The sequence below is a fragment of the Bubalus kerabau genome, chromosome X (assembly GCF_029407905.1).
Source record: "Bubalus kerabau isolate K-KA32 ecotype Philippines breed swamp buffalo chromosome X, PCC_UOA_SB_1v2, whole genome shotgun sequence".
NCBI classification, from domain to species: domain Eukaryota; kingdom Metazoa; phylum Chordata; class Mammalia; order Artiodactyla; family Bovidae; genus Bubalus; species Bubalus kerabau.
In genome coordinates, this window is record NC_073647.1 from 46,053,192 (window position 1) to 46,068,809 (window position 15,618).

The 15,618-nt window shown below is 43.5% G+C and overlaps 1 long non-coding RNA gene across 1 annotated transcript; it reads left to right on the forward strand.

Moving 5' to 3' along the window:
* The first annotated feature begins 807 nt into the window (after window positions 1-807).
* LOC129639455 (uncharacterized) lies at window positions 808-14,200 on the forward strand. Its single transcript, XR_008708422.1, has 4 exons — window positions 808-943; window positions 1,124-1,334; window positions 13,514-13,621; window positions 13,803-14,200. It is a non-coding gene; the product is annotated as an uncharacterized LOC129639455 (long non-coding RNA).
* The last annotated feature ends 1,418 nt before the right edge of the window (window positions 14,201-15,618 follow it).

Sequence of the window (15,618 nt, forward strand, 5' to 3'; positions counted from 1 at the left end):
ATTCAGTTAAGAGACAGTGGGGAAGTAATTCAGTTAAGAGACAGGGGTGCATTGGTCATCTGCCTTTTGCCTTTGGGCAACTTATTATTTTTATTTTTTTTAATCGGGAATGTATTTCTGGTAGATGGGGAAAGTTGAGTTTCCCTATCCAATATAAGTGTTGAAGTGTCCCCAACAATATTAGTGGAGGAGACATTTATGTCTTTCTTGTCTCTGATGTGTAATTTTATGGAGACGGTGTATAGCCCTTGGGGCAACAGACTGAGGATTTACCAAGTCTTGGGGTCTCTAATGCTCATTGGAGTAGCAAAAACATCCAACGTGTTCTTAATTACCTTTTTCCATGTTAAGTGCTTGTTCTTAAATTCCTTAAGCCCCTCACAAACCCCCACTAGGAAGAGGGTGGTCACAAGTTGAAATGACTAGACGACTCTGAGGAACAGATTTGGAGTCAAAAGATTTTGATAGAGGTTCATACAGGGATGGAACAGGCAGGGATGTTGAAGGGGGACATATAAGTCAAAGAAAAAAGGGCACTGAAGGAAATTCTGAGGGTCATGAGAAGAAACACCATGCCCCTGAATCACCACATCCCAGAATCAGACACACAGAGGTGTCAGGGGTGAGAAAGTTGTATCATGACCGCCCTCATCACCCACTAACACATGTTGATGGGCACAGTGGTTCATTGTGATGTCTAAGACCCCAAAGCCACCATTGGCTGGGGGAGTGCCTAGCTGACCAATAAGATTGAAGGGTGTGGCTCCTCATTGTTCTAAGAAGGGAGGTCAGAGGCAGAGATTCTGTGTTAGGCCATTTCCTGCTATCATCTTAAGGTAACCAGGAAGCCACGAAGCCAAGAAGAGTTCCAATGCAGTGTGCTTCAAGGGTGAAAGGACAAAAGAAGACCCTTTGCCCACAGAGATACAGAGGTAGTGTGAAGGTAAGATGATTCCATCTATGCTCCACACGTTCTCCATTGACTTTGCTGCCCAAGAACTCTACACTGCCCTTGCCAGCCACAAAAGCCCTCTTAGCCCACATCTCTTTTCACTAAATGTCCCTTCCAACTTTGATGTTATAACCTTTCCTCAAATCTAATACCCTTCTCTTGTCTTTCGAGGCACGGAATATGACCATGAGGGTCAGAACCTCTAAAGTGAACCTTGAGAAAGAAAATCCGATCATATGCCATTCAGTCGAAGAAGGTGAAGAAAACAAGAAATCCAAACTGTTTTTTTCTGTTCCTGTGCACGTAAGAAACTGAATCAAAGCCAAGAAGGATACCAAAATATGAGGCAGAGTCAAAGAAGGAGTCATAATCAAAAGAGAAGGTAAGCTCAGCCACCCAAGAATGAGAGACCCTAGAGAAGTACAACCTGGGCAGCCAGAAACTGAATAGAAAAGGTCAGAAAGTTCTGAATTGTGTCTCCAAAGGTCTGCTCCTTAGAAATGACCAACCAGGAAAAGACTTACTCTCACACTAACATAGTAAACTGATGGCTGTGAGTAAAATACACATCAAATGGTGAAAAGTTGATATTTGTGTGTGTGAGAGTTTTCTGATGGGAAAGGAGGGAAGGAAGCAAAGAGGTAGGCACCTGAATGGGGAGGGATGTGGGGTCCCAAGAGCTGAGGGAACAGACTCTCAGGTTCCCGGGTAGCCAGAGAGTAGAGGTGTCGACTGGGTCAGGAGTCTGCACTGAAGGTGAATAACCCTGCTTAACAATTGATCTCAGCGGCAAGGAGTAGTGGTGCGGTGTTCCTGCCATTGTTTGGGGTGTGGAGTGACATTCGGGTCTAGATTTCCAGAACCCAGATGGGAAGACGACTTCACCTGGGGATGGTGAATGTCATACTTCCCCTGAGTGAGGCAGGCAGAAATCACCTCTTGGCCATTTATGTCATAACGGGCTTTGTTGCATCACTCACCTATGCTGTCAGCTAAAGGTGCTCAGGCAGCACAAAATGCTGATACAACTAAAACCCACAATGACCACTCCCAAAGATTAAAATAATGTTTGGAGTGATCAGACCAAATATCAATTAGGCCACTGCTATCCTGAGAAATTTGTGGGAGCTGTGTGTTCCCAAGATCAGGGCAGTGGAGGTGGCCAAATCCTGGTGCAGATGACTAACAGGATCACGACACACAGATATTGTTTTTGGGTGGGGGGCACCATGCAGTTTTTGGGATCTTAGTTCCCTGACCAGGGATTGGACCAGTTCCCCTTCTAGTGAAAGCATGGAGTCCTAACCACTGGACAGCCAGAGATGTCAGGACAGAGACTTTTGGTAAAAGTATTAAGTTTAGAATGTAAAACTGGTCTTATATTTATCACCATCATCTAGTATTTCTAAATAACTACAGTCGTAAAATATTCTTCTCCAATAAACTCTTTTGTTAGTTCAAGTTCTACATGTTTTCATGGTTTAAAAAGAAGAGTATCGAATATTTAATTTGGTGTTTAACTTAATTTTGAAGTGTTTGAAGAGTCTCAAGCAGTAGTCAATCAAATACGGAGATATATAAGGCAGAGTCTCTACTAGAGGAATCCCGTGTGTTTTCAGAAAACATTTTAGAAACAATTAAAACAGAGTTTCACCATCAGCATCAAAAGAGCTGAGATCAGATTTTAAGTCAATGCTGAAGTATTTTTCATCTGGACTGCAGCTCCCTAGTTAAATCTTTCTGGCACTTTAACTCCTGAGAGACACAGTTGATGATTCAAAGTCAGTCACTGAATGTGATTTAAAATCATTAAGAGTGAAGGAGACCCTGAGTTTGTTGTCCTTTCAAAGGAAGTGGGAGAACTATCAACTCTGCCTCAGAAAATTAGTCAGGTAAGCAGCTACCAGGATGATATGGACAGAGAGCCCTGAAAGGTGGGTGCTGTGATTCCAGATCTATACATATTATCACCATTTAACACTATCACAAGTTAATGCCCTGTTGCAGGACTGACTGAAATACTTGCTGTTAGGGGAATTAAAAGATTACTAGGCCTGAAGAGCTGAAAGTGAAAGTTGCTCAGTCTTGTCTGAAGTTTGGTGAACCATGGACTATACAGTCCATGGAATTCTCCAGGCCAGAATACTAGAGTAGGTAGACTTTCCTTACTCCAGGGGATCTTCCCAAACCAGGGATCAAGCCCAGGCCTCTCACATTGAAGGTGGATTCTTCACCAGCTGAGCCACAAGGGAAGCCAAAGAATGCTTGAGTGGGTAGCTTATCCTTTCTCCACCAAATCTTCCCTGCCCAGGAATTGAACTGATGTCTACAGCTTTGCAGGCAGAATCTTTCCCAAGTGAGCTATCAGGAAAGTCCTGAGATGGACCAAAAGTGGAGGTTAGAGGGCCTTGTTTCCCTAAAGTCGTGCTGGTATATATTTTAATATCCATGGATATACTGCCACCTTGCAGAAAGAATTGAGGATGCATAGAGTTTAAAAAGGATCCAAAGTCTCTTAGGGTTAAAAGAGAAAAACTCTAAGTCATGAGTTGAGAAAGGGTATATCCATTTAGATCAACAACAATAAATAAATGTCAGACGCCTGTAGCTGTCCTGGAAAAGGAAAGTATATTGTGATTTAAACATGACAAGTTCTATTGCAAATGCTGTGTTGTATGGGGGTGGGAGGTTTGCTCATTAGCACTCACAAAGACTAGTAGAAACTCTTTATACTTCCACTTATACCGGTTCGCTATGAATAGATTCCAACTGACCCCTGTAGCTGTGGCCATTCAATCTCTATTGATTGATACAATGATTTCCCTAAGACCTTCTACTTTCCTCTTTGCCTGTGTCCATCCTATCTTCTGTGACTCAGAAACTAGCAACCACCTGAGGCCAGCCGAATGGTCACCTCCCAAGGAAATGTTCTTAATCATTCTCTTGTGTATTAATATTTTCACGTTCTCTAATCTCATGCAGATCATTACATGCAGTTTGTAGGATAGATTTTTGATTATGTATCTTCTCAGAAATGCATGCCAGAGAGGTAAACGGATTAGAAATCAGCAGTGTGGTGATATAAAATATTATCAGAAGTTGGATTATCTAAGACTGTAAGGGAGAGAATCACTCTCTTCTGCCAAGTATGTCCAAGAATCTGTTTGAAAATATAGTAAAAACCATAAACTAGAGAGTGGATCAGAAGTTAAAGGAACTTAAATGAGAAGCTTAGTTTATCAGTAGTCAAGAGGAGCTCTATGTCTTTGTATTAAGAAAACCCATTTGCATGACACCCAATGCAAAAGCCAAAGCAGTGCCCATAGACTCATGATGAGTGCACAATCCTGCTGGCCCAGAGGCTTCTCTTGATTGGCAGAGGTCAAGAGCAAGTCTATGTGCCTAGGGTCAGAACTCATCTGCCCAGGGTCACATCCACGTATCAGTGGGAATAAAGTGGGAATCCCCAAACTTTACATGCTCTTGGCCAAGTCCCTCACTCCAGTCCCTTTTCTACAGGCTTGTCACTTTTTACTGCCTTGACATGATCATGATTAAGTTTCACCTCACCATCTCTTCAATTAACTGCCATGGGCAACTAGAAATCTGAATGCCAAAGATTGCAATAGGACCCTTACCTAATACCACATAAAAAACTAAACTCAGAGTTGATTAAAGATTTAAATGCAAGATCTGAAACTATAAATGAACTAGAAGAAAACATCCTGGAGATGTTCTAAATATTGGTCTTAGAAGTAATTTTATGTATGTGGCACTGAAAGCATAGGCAACAAAAGCAACAATAGAAAAGTAGGATGACTTAAAACGATTAAACTGCCTCCCCTAAAGAACATCAAAAACACATCTACATAGAAGCCATGCTGACGGTAATCAAATGGCAAGTTGGGGAGGGGGGATGAATTGGGAGTTGGGGATTAACATATATATAGACACCACTATATATAAAATAGATAACCAACAAGGACCTACTACAAAACCACAGGAAACTCTGCTAGAAATTCTGTAACAACATAAATGGAGAATGAATTTGTAGAGGAATAGATATATGTATGTGTGCCTGTGCAAGCTCAGTTGATTTAGATGTGCCCTACTCTTTGTGACCCTATGGACTGTAGCCTGCTAGGCTCCTCTGTCCATGAGATTCCCCAGGCAAGAATACTGGAGAGGCTCGTCATGTCCCTCTGAGCATATCTTCCCAACCCAGGGATTGAACACAAATCTCCTTCATTGCAGGTTGATTCTTTACCAACTTAGCCAAGTGGGAAGCCCAAGTAAATATATATGTAAAGCTGAATCACTTTGCTGTACACCTGAAACACAACATGGTAAATCAAATATATTTGAATGAAAGAAAAAAAATAAAATTATCGATCAACATGTAGAACAATTAGATCAATAAACTAATTGGAAAATGCAGAAAGATTCCCAAACGTACTCTCAAAGAAAGATCCACAGGGAACAGGGTATGAAGGGAAAAGGATGATTCAAGTCCTGACGTGTGCCCATGGGAGAGGACTCAGAATATAATGGAGATTACATGGCTGGAGATATGCCATGGGTGTGAGTGGTCCGAGCCATATATTGGACACAAAAGTCCTGGTGTCTGACACAGGGAAGACAAACACCCTTAGATGGTTGTAGGGCTATGTGGACTAACAGGAGGTCTGTGGGAAGGCCAGACTCCCCCGTCCAGGAGCATGTTCTCAGGGGCTTGCTCCTAAGCCACAATGAAGAGGACAGTTTGAGACCGCATTTATGTATGCCTGTTTGCCCAACAACTGCCCTCCCTTGCACACGCCCTGCTTACACTGTGTGGCCGATCTGCACTTGAGTAGGGGCTACCATGACCAGGCAGACAGCTGGGATGTGGGAAACGGAGGTGCATCTGGCCCAGGGCGGCATGTGGGTGGAAGAGCCAGGGTGATGCTCATGGAGGGCACTTATATCGGCAGCATATCAGGAGAAATCCTGATCTCTGATGGAGGCCAGATTGCCAAAGCAGATGACCCAGTATGTGCCCAGAGCCCATGAGGGCCTCACCTGCCCAATAACACCCCTCTTCCACAGGGCAGGGATAGCAGAATCCTGGGGAAGTGATCAGCTGTGAGGGACCAAGAGATCTCAGACCAGAAGGTATGCTTAAGCAGGTCAGGAGATGCTACTGATGGTGATGGCACAGATGGCACGTTGGAGGTAGCCTGGATCTCTGTAAGCAGCCAGCATGGAGATTTGCTCCTTTTGTTCTTTTTCCAACCAGAACATGCTCCTCTTGGCCCTCTGTGGCAAGGGTTGCAGTCCTGGGAAAGGGGAGTGTACATCCTTGAGGGAACACAGCCAGATCTGGCCTGATATTCAGGGCTTCTGCTCCAGAAACTTGGGATCCCACCCTGCCCCCAATAGGACAGTGAAAGCCAATTAGGAAAAGGAAGTCTCTGCCTCACATCTGGCTTCAGACCTGGTACCACTGAACTTTCCAGCCATAGGTGCTGGCACACCCTAAGGCAAGATGTGACTTGTGGTCCATCAAATCCAGCCACACCCCACCACCACCCCCTGCTGACTATGGTACAGACTGTACAGTGATGCTCCCCCACAAGATCACCCCTTCAAGACCATAATAGATAATTGATGCACTTAAATTTGGAGAGGCAGAGACAAATGGGAAGACAGAACAACTGGTCTCCACTGAAAGACCGAGAGAAAGTCAGTCAGTTTGTCAGTCGTGTCTGATTCTTTGCGACACCATGAACCGCAGCACACCAGGCCACCCTGTCCATCACCAACTCGCGGAGTCCACCCAAACCCATGTCCATTGAGTTGGTGATGCTATCTAACCATCTCTTCCTCTGTCGTCCCCTTCTCCTTTTGCCTCAATATTTCCCAGCATCAGGGTCTTTACCAATGAGTCAGCTCTTCACATAAGATGGCCAAAATATTGGAATTTCAGTTTCAACATCAGTCTTTAGTATGAACACACAGGACTGATATCCTTTAGGATGGACTGGTTGGATCTCCTTGCAGTCCAAGGGACTCTCAAGAGTCTTCCCCAACACCACAGTTCAAAAGGATCAATTCTTTGGCTCTCAGCTTTTTTATAGTCCAACTCTCAATCCATACCTGACCACTGGAAATACCAGAGCCTTGACTAGACAGACCTTTGTTGCCAAAGTTATGTCTCTGCTGTTTATTTTTTATTTTAGTATAAATTTATTTATTTTAATAGGAGGTTAATTACTTTAAATATGGTATTGGTTTTACCATTCCTCCACAGGAACCTGCCACAGTTGTACATGTGTTCCCCATCCTGTACACACCTCCCACCTCCCTCCCCGTGCCATCCCTCTGGGTCATCCCAGTGCACCAGCCCCAAGCATCCTATGTCGTGCACTGAATCTGGACTGGTGATTCATTTCATATATGGTATTATACATGTTTCAATGCCATTCTCCCAAATCACCCCACCCTCTCCCATAGAGTCTCTGCTTTTTAATATGCTGTCTAGGTTAGTCATAACTCTAGTTCCAAGGAGTAAGCTTCCTTTAATTTCATGGCTGCAGTCACCATCTGCAGTGATTTTGGAGCCCAGAAATATAAATTCAGCCATTGTTTCTCCATCTAATTCCCATGAAGTGATGGGACCAGATGCCATGGTCTTCGCTTTCTGAATGTTGATCTTTAAGCCAACTTTTCACTGTCATCTTTCACTTTCATCAAGAGGCTCTTTAGTTCTTCTTCACTTTCTGCCATAACCGTGATGTCATCTGCATATCTGAGCTTATTGATATTTCTCCTGGCCATCTTGATTCCAGCTTGTGCTTCCTCCAGTCCAGCGTTTCTCATGATGCACTCTGCATATAAATTACATAAGCAGAGTGACAATATACATCCTTGATGTTCTCTTTTTCCTACTTGGAACCAGTCTGTTGTTCCATGTCCAGTTCTAACTGTTGCTTCCTGACCTGCATAGAGCTTTCCCAAGAGGCAGGTTAGGTGGTCTGGTATTCCCATCTCTTTCTGAATTTTCCACAGTTTACTGTGATCCACATAGTCAAAGGCTTTGGCATAGTCAATAAAGCAAAAATAAATATTTTTATGGAACTCTCTTGCTTTTTCCATGATCCAGCGGATGTTGGCAATTTGATCTCTGATTCCTCTGCCTTTTCTATAAGCAGCTTGAACGTCTGGAAGTTCATGATTCATATATTGTTGAAGCCTGCTTTGGAGAATTTTAAGAATTACTTGACTGGCATGTGAGATGAGTGCAATTGTGTGGTAGTTTGAGCATTCTTTGGCGTTGCCTTTCTTGGGGATTGGAGTGAAAACTGACATTTTCCAGTCCCTTGGCCACTGCTGAGTTTTCAAAATGAGCTGGCATATTGAGTGCAGCGCTTTCACTGCATCATCTTTCAGGATTTGAAATAGCTCAACGGGAATTCCATCACCTCCACTAGCTTTGTTCGTAGTTGTGCTTTCTAAGGCCCACTTGACTTCACATTCCAGGATGTCTGGCCCTAGGTGAGTGATCGCACCATCATGATTAGCTGGGTCATGAATATTTTTTTTGTACAGTGCTTCTGGGTATTCTTACAACCTCTTCTTAATATCTTCTGCTTCTATTAGGTCCATACAATTTCTGTCCTTTATCGAGCCCATCTTTGCATGAAATATTCCCTTGCTATCTCGAATTTTCTTGAAAAGATGTCTAGTTTTTCCCATTTTATTGTTTTCTATTTCTTTGCATTGATCACTGAGGAACGTTTTCTTATTTCTTCTTGCTATTCTTTGGAACTCTGCATTCAGATGCTTATATCTTTCATTTTCTCCTGTGCTTTTCACTTCTCTTCTTTTCGCAACTATTTGTAAGCCCTCCCTAAACAGCCCTTTTGTTTTTTGGCCTTTCTATTCCATGGAGAAGGTCTTTATCCCTGTCCCCTGTACAATGTCCCGTAACTCCATCCATAGTTCATCAGGCACACTATCTGTCAGGTCTAGTCCCTTAAATCTATTTCTCACTTCCACTGTATAATCATAAGGGATAGGATTTACATCATCCCTGAATGGTGTAGTGGTTTTCCCTACTTTCTTCAATTTAAATCTGAGTTTTGCAATAAGGAGATCATGATCTGAGCCACAGTCAGCTCCCAGTCTTGTTTTGCTGACTGTATAGACCTTCTCCATCTTTGGCTGCAAAGGATATAATCAATCTGATTTCAGTGTTGACCATCTGGTGATGGCCATGTGTAGAGACTTTTCTTGTGTTCTTGGAAGAGGGTGTTTGCTATGACCAGTGTGTTCTCTTTGCAAAACTCTATTAGCCTTTGCCCTGCTTCATTTCATACTCTAGAGCCAAATTTTCCTGTTACTCCAGGTGTTTCTTGACGTCCTACTTTTGCATTTTAGTCCAGTATAACATAAAGAACATCTTTTTGTGTGTTAGTTCTATAAGGTCTTGGCGGTCTTCATAGATCCGTTCAACTTCAGCTTTTTTATCATTACTTGTGGTGGCACAGACTTGGATTACTGTGATATTGAATGGTTTGCCTTGGAAACAAACAGAGATCATTCTATAGTTTTTGAGATTGCTTCCAGCTACTGCATTTTGGACTCTTTTGTTGACCATGATGGCTAATCCATTTCTTCTGAGGGATGCCTGCCCGCCGTAGTCGAAATAATGGTCATTTGAGTTAAATTCACCCATTCCAGTCCATTTTAGTTCACTGATTCCTAGAATGTTGACTTTCTTTCTTGCCATCTCCTGTTTGACCACTTCCAATTTGCCTTGATTCATGGACTTAACCTTCCAGGTTCTTATGCTATATTGTTCTTTATAGCATTGGACCTTTCTTCTGTCACCAGTCACATCCACAACTGGGTATTGTTTTTGCTTTGGTTCAATCCCTTCATTATTTCTGGAGTGATTTCTCCTCTGATCTCCAGTAGCATATTGGGTACCTACTGACCTGGGCAGTTCCTCTTTCAGTATCCTATCATTTTGCCTTTTCATACTGTTCATGCGGATCTCAAGGCAAGAATACTGAAGTGGATTGCCCTTCCCTTCCCCAGTGGACCATATTCTGTCAGACTTCTCCACCATGACCCGCCCAACTTGGGAGGCCCCACAGGTCAGTGCTTAGTTTCATTGAGTTAGACAAGGCTGTGGTTCTAATGTGATTAGATTGACTAGATATCTGTGATTCTGGTTTCAGTGTGTCTGCCCTCTGATGCCGTCTTGCAACACCTACCATCTTATGTGGGTTTCTCTTACCTTGGACGTTGGGTATCTCTTCACGGCTGCTCCAACAAAGCGCAGCCACTGCTACTTACCTTGGACGAGGTATATCTGCTCACTGCCACCACTCCTGACCTTGAACATGGACTAGCTCCTCTAGCCCCTCCTGTGCCCATGCAGCCTCCACTGCATGAACATGTGGTATCAGTCCCGATTATTCACTACAAGGACTGATGCTGAAGCAGCAACTCCAGTACTTTTTCCACATGATGAATATAACTCTCTCATTGGAAAAGATCCTGATGCTAGGAAGGAATGAAAGCCAATGACAAGGGGATGAGAGAGGATGAGATGGTTGGATTGCATCGGGGATTCGATGGACTTGAATTTCAGCAAGCTCTGGGAGTTGGTGATGGACAAGGAATCCTGGTGTGCTGCAGTCCATGGGGTTTCACGCAGTCGGACACAACTGAACAAATGAAATGAACTGATTGCCATAGGGAGAATGCTTTGAATACAAGTTGTTAACGTGTCTCAAAATGAAAAAGAAAAAGATCTTTCGTTAACATGGAAGATAAGGAGGGTGCACAACAACTATGTGTTTGTGTAAATTTGTGTGTGTGTGTGTGTGTGTGTTTGTGTGTGAGATGGAGAAAGAGGTGGAAATGGATGAACAGACAGCATGATGGAGCAGTTTCACAAGAAGTATTTCTGTCTGTAGTGAGCTGATTCTTAGAATGACCTATTAAAGGAGTCAGAAATACCTGACTCTTAGCGTTTGCTCAAGCCTGGGGGAAAGCTAAAGTTCAGAGGAGAGAAGCATGGCTAAAGTTTAGCCAAGCCTAGTCAGTGGGTATGTTATGGATGACTGTGAGCATGTGGCCAGTCTCTGCTGTTGTTTAAGAGAGGCCAAGTCAGCCCTTCGATAGTATTGTTGTTATGGAAATTGCAAATCCATGTGCTTGATGCAGAATGAGGCCCATCAAAACTAAATGTTAGAGTTTGGAACAGGGAAAGATTTTTACAGATTCATATAACGATGTGGGTGTTTCTTGCCCTAAAAACTCAAAGTAACTGAACGTTTTCAGTTAAGTACATTTAAAGGCAAATGTCAGAGAGAGTTGTGGTAAGTTGTTACAGACTTCTTGTTGTCATATCCTTTGTGCTTAAAGTTAGGTCATGGTCAGGGAATAATGTTCCTATCTATCTCTTCCAGATGAATGTTATTTTCTGTCATTCTTGCCCTGTCAAGAGAGGGCAAAGTCTCAAGGCACAACTTTCACCTTGAAATGTCCCATCCTGGATGAGCAGAAGATCTCATTTGGCAGCTCCTTCAGGGCAAGGTTCCCACATTCTACCCAGCTCTCATCCTTGATGGTGCCAGGCACCCAATCCAATAGGTCCTGTTTCCTCAGGCTGTCCAAGTGTGGAGACCAGTTCTTAGAGTTTGAGGCCCAGGAAGATGGCCACTGTTAGTAGGTTACAGAGACAGGGATGGGGGAGAGGTTCACCATTTCTCAAGGCCTGGGCCAAGGCTACTGGAGGGCCTTAGTGAGGGCTCTTGAGCACTAAAGGATGTCGTCCCCAGTCTATTCACTGGGACCAACAGGTCACCCTCTGGACCAAGGCAGGGTGATCTCCAGGCCCTCCAAAAGAATGCCTGAATCTGCTTCTTCTGTCACTTTCCAGGTGATGAACACAACACCACCCTACCTTAATGACTTCCCCAATACTCCCTTCTTGACATTAACTGGGGATCAGGGCCCACTGTGGTGCTGATCAGTAGCTGAGCAGGACAACAAATGGTCACTCATTGACAGTTGGCTGCTTGTGAGTGGGGCCGTCTGAGGCACCAAGCAAGGCGAAGCTACACCTATTGCCTAGGACAGGGTGGGTTGAAATGAAGCACATCAATTGCTAACTGCATAGGGCTGTGCTCACTCTGCTCTGTTACATTGTGAATAGAATAAGAATCACTGTGAGGTTAAGGTTTGTCAAAGAAGTTCTCAAGGTGGGCTGGCTTTGACATTCTAGTTGGCTTTGAAATATTAGCTATAATGTATGTGGAACATGCAATCATGTGGCAATTGTTGGAGGGGAATATAGATAAGCACTGCTGACTGGCATGCCTGGAATACAATGAAAAGAATGATGTATAAAAGTAAAACAAGCCTTTGAAATCAAAATCTGAGGTGGGAAAGGAGTCAGTCAAAAATATTAAAGCACACTGCACCCAACGTATCCTTATGGAACAGAGCAGCATGAGCACAGCAATTAGCAGCGACCATTGCTTTGCCGTATTACTCCACATCCTATTACTAAGCAACAGGTTTTGCCCAGCTATTGTACAGTGCATAGCTTGGCCCTACCAATAAGCAACCAACTATCAGTGAGATACCTACTGATACTTCTCCTGCTCAGCTATTGGTCAGCTCCACATTGGGCACTACCTGATGATAACAGTCAATGAGGGACCACTGGGGAATTGATTCCGTCAAGAGACAGTGGTGCATTGGTCATCTGACTCTTGCCTTTGGGCAACATACTTTTTTATTTATTTATTTTTTAATCGGGAATGTATTTCTGGTAGATGGGGCAAGTTGAGTTTCCCTACTCAATATGAGAGTTGAAGTGTCCCCAACAATATTCGTGGAGGAGACATTTATGACTTTCTAGGCTCTGATGTGTAATTTTATGGAGACAGTGTATAGACCTTGGTGCAACAGACCGAGGATTCACCAAGTCTTGGGGTCTCTAAAGCTTATTGGAGTAGCAAAAACATCCAAGCTGTTATTATTTACCTTTTTCCATGTTAAGTGCTTGCTCTAAAGTTCCTTAAGCCCCTAAGAACCCCCACTGGGAAGAGGGTGGTCGAAAGATGAAATGACTAGATAACTCTGTGGAACAGATTTGGAGTGAAAAGTGTTTGGTAGAAGTTCATACAGGGATGGAGGAGGCAGGAGTGTTGAAGGGGGACATATAACTCAAAGAATACAGGGCACTGAAGGAAAGTCTGAGGGTCATGAGAAGAAACACCATGCCCCTGATTCACCACATCCCAGAATCAGATACACAGAGGTGTCAGGGGTGAGAAGGTTGTATCATGGCCTCCCTCAGCACCCACTAACCCATGTTGATGGGCACAGTGGTACATTGTGATGTCTAAGACCCCAAAGCCACCATTGGCGGGGGGAGTGCCTAGCTGACCAATCAGATTGAAGGGTGTGGCTCCTCATTGTCCTGAGAAGGTATATATAGGGAGGTCAGAGGAAGAGATTCTGGGTTAGGCCATGTCCTGCTCTCATCATAAGGTAACCAGGAAGCCATGACAGACAAGAAGAGTTCCAATGCGGTGTGCTTCAACGGTGATAGGATGAAAGAAGACCCTTTGTCCACAGAGATACAGAGACAGTGTCAAGGTAAGATGATTCCATCTATGATCCCCACGTGCTCCATTGACTTGGCTGCCCAAGACCTCTACACTGCCCTTGCCTGTCATAAAAACCCTCATCAGCCGACATCCCTTTTCATGAAATCTCCCTTCCAACTCAGATTTTATACCCTTTCCTCAATTCTAATACCCTTCTTTTGTCTTTCAAGGCACGAAATATGACCAGGAGGGTCAGAAGACCTATAAAAGGAACCTTGAGACAGAAAATCCGATCATATGACACTCAGTCGAAGAATGTGAAGGAAACAGGAAAACCAAACTGTATTTTCTGTTCCTGTGCAAGTAACAAACTGAATCAAAGACGAAAAGGGACGAAAATATGAGGCAGAGTCAAAGAAGGAGGCAGAATCAAAAGAGAAGGTAAACTCAGCCAACTCAGAATGAGAGACCCTGGAGAAGCACAAGCTGGGCAGACAGTAACTGAATAGAAAAGGTCAGACAGTTTAAAATTGTGTCTCCAGAGGTCTGCTTTCTTAGAAATGGCCAACCAGGAAAAGACTGACTCTCAGACTAACATAGTAAACTGATGGCTGCGATTAAAATACACATCAAATGGTGAAAATATGATATTTGTGTGTGTGTGAATTTCTGATGGGAAGGGAGGGAAGGAAGCAAAGATGTGGGCACCTGAGTGAGGAGGGATGTGGGGTCCCAAGAGCTGAGGGAACAGACCTTCAGGTCCCCAGTTAGCCAAAGTGTAGAGGTGTCGACTGGGTCAGGAGTCTGCACTGAAGGTGAATAACCCTGCTTCACATTTGATCTCAGCGGCAAGGAGTAATTGTGCGGTGTTACTGCCATTGTTTGGGGTGTGGAGTGACATTAGGGTCTAGATTGCCAGAACCCAGATGGGAAGGGGGCTTCACCTGGGGATGGTGAATGTCATACTTCCCCTGAGTGGGGCAGGCAGAAATCACCTCCTGGCCACTTACGTCTTTAAGGGGCTTTGTTGCATCACTCACCTATGCTGTCAGCTAAAGGTGCTCAGGAGGCACAAAATGCTGATACAACTAAAACCCACAATTAGCACTCCCAAAGATTAACATAATGTTTGGATAAATCAGACCAAATATCAATTAGGCCACTGTTATCCTAAGAAATTTGTGGGAGCTGTGTGTTCCCAGGGGCAGGGCAGTGGAGGTGGCCCAATCCTGGTGCAGATGACTAACAGGATCACAACACATAGATAATGTTTTTGGGTGGGGGGCACCATGCAGTTTTTGGGATCTTAGTTCCCTGACCAGGGTTTGAACTGGTTCCCCTTCTAATGAAAGCATGGGGTCCTATCCACTGGAAAGCCAGAGAAGTCAGGACAGAGACTTTTGAAAAAAGGATTAATATAAGACAGTGTAAAAGCTGGTCTTATATTTATCACCATCCCCAAGTATTTCTAAATAACTATAGTCGTAAAACATTCTTCCCCAATAAACTCGTTTGTTAGTCCAAGTTCTAAAAGTTTTCATGGTTTAAAAAGAAGAGTATCGAATATTGAATTTGGGGTTAAATTTAGTTTTGAAGAGTTTGAATAGTTTCAAGGAGTAGTCAATCAAATATGGAGATATATATGGCAGAGTTTCTACCTGAGGAATCCCATTTGTTTTCAGAAAGAGTTTTAAAAACAATTAAAACAGAGTTTCACCATCAGCATCAAAATAGTTGAGTTCAGATTTTAAGTCAATGCTAGGGTATATTTTATCTGGACTGCAGCTCCCTAGTTAAATCTCTCTTTTTTTTTACATTTTATTTTATTTTTAAACTTTACAATATTTTATTAGTTTTGCCAAATATCGAAATAAATCGGCCACAGGTATACCTGTGTTCCCCATCCTGAACCTCCTCCCTCCTCCCTCCCCATACCCTCCCTCTGGGTTGTCCCAGTGCACCAGCCCCAAGCATCCAGTTTCCTGCATCGAACCTGGACTGGCGACTCGTTTCATACATGATATTATACATGTTTCAATGCCATTC